Consider the following 992-nt stretch of genomic DNA (forward strand, 5'->3'; position numbering starts at 1 on the left):
TTTATATCTTTTCATGGCTTGATGGTTTATTTTTCTCTTTTTTGTATTTTATACTTTAATAAAATGATAAACACTGTTGTAGGTTAAAGATAATTCAGAACATTTAGTTGGATAATTTTTTTTAATTTTTAAATTTCTTTTGAGACAGTCTCGCTCTGTCGCCCAGGCTGGAGTACAGTGGCGTGATCTCAGCTCACTGCAGCCTCTACCTCCCAGGTTCAAGTGATTCTCTTGCCTCAGAACTACAGGCATGTGCCACCGTACCCAGCTAATTTTTGTATTTTTAGTAGAGATGGGGTTTCACCATGTTGGCCAGACTGGGCTCGAACTCCTGACCTCAAGTGATCTGCCTGCCTCGGCCTCCCAAAGTGCTGGGATTATAGGCATGAGCCACTGTGCCCAGCCTAGTTGGATAATATTTTAAGATTTACATATTTATGAGCTCATAGATTCTTTACCACCATGATATATTTTAGCCTATCTAATCAGAGTCTTCTGGAATTCCAAAATTCTTATCAGTTTTATTTTCTTCAAACCCAAATTTTCTTTTGGCCCAAGATTTTATTGCAAATATGTCATCAGTCCATCTGTTAGCAACTACTTTATTTGCTTGAGGTATTTCTTCAACAATTTGTGGGTCACATTATTTGCATTTTTCAACTTCTGGCTTTAGCTGTTCCCCTTGATCCCAAAGTGAAGAATGCTCTTTAGCTAGCATGGTTCACTCCTTCATCTCATGTTGGCCAATTTTAGCTTTTTTGATGCTTTTCTGTAAGTTTGCATACTTTTGGCTTCCCTGAAACAACTGAGATTTCAGAACCTCCAATTTACATGTCCTTGCATGAAGTATCTTACTTGGAAAAGCCTGATAATAATTAGAAGTTCCAGTCCTCTCATAGTCAACCATATCATTATCAACTAAACTTTGAAGGACTTTTTTCTTTTACTGACACAGTAGTAATGCCTTTCTCTTTAGGAGCAGTCTTCTCCAT

The 992-nt window shown here is 37.5% G+C and overlaps 1 pseudogene; it reads right to left on the reverse strand.

Annotated features, from left to right (window-relative positions):
* Window positions 1-397: 397 nt before the first annotated feature.
* Window positions 398-992, reverse strand: LOC108299156 (annotated as a pseudogene).

The sequence above is a fragment of the Cebus imitator genome, unplaced genomic scaffold, assembly GCF_001604975.1.
Source record: "Cebus imitator isolate Cc_AM_T3 unplaced genomic scaffold, Cebus_imitator-1.0 Scaffold2445, whole genome shotgun sequence".
In the NCBI taxonomy this organism is placed as follows: Eukaryota; Metazoa; Chordata; class Mammalia; order Primates; family Cebidae; genus Cebus; species Cebus imitator.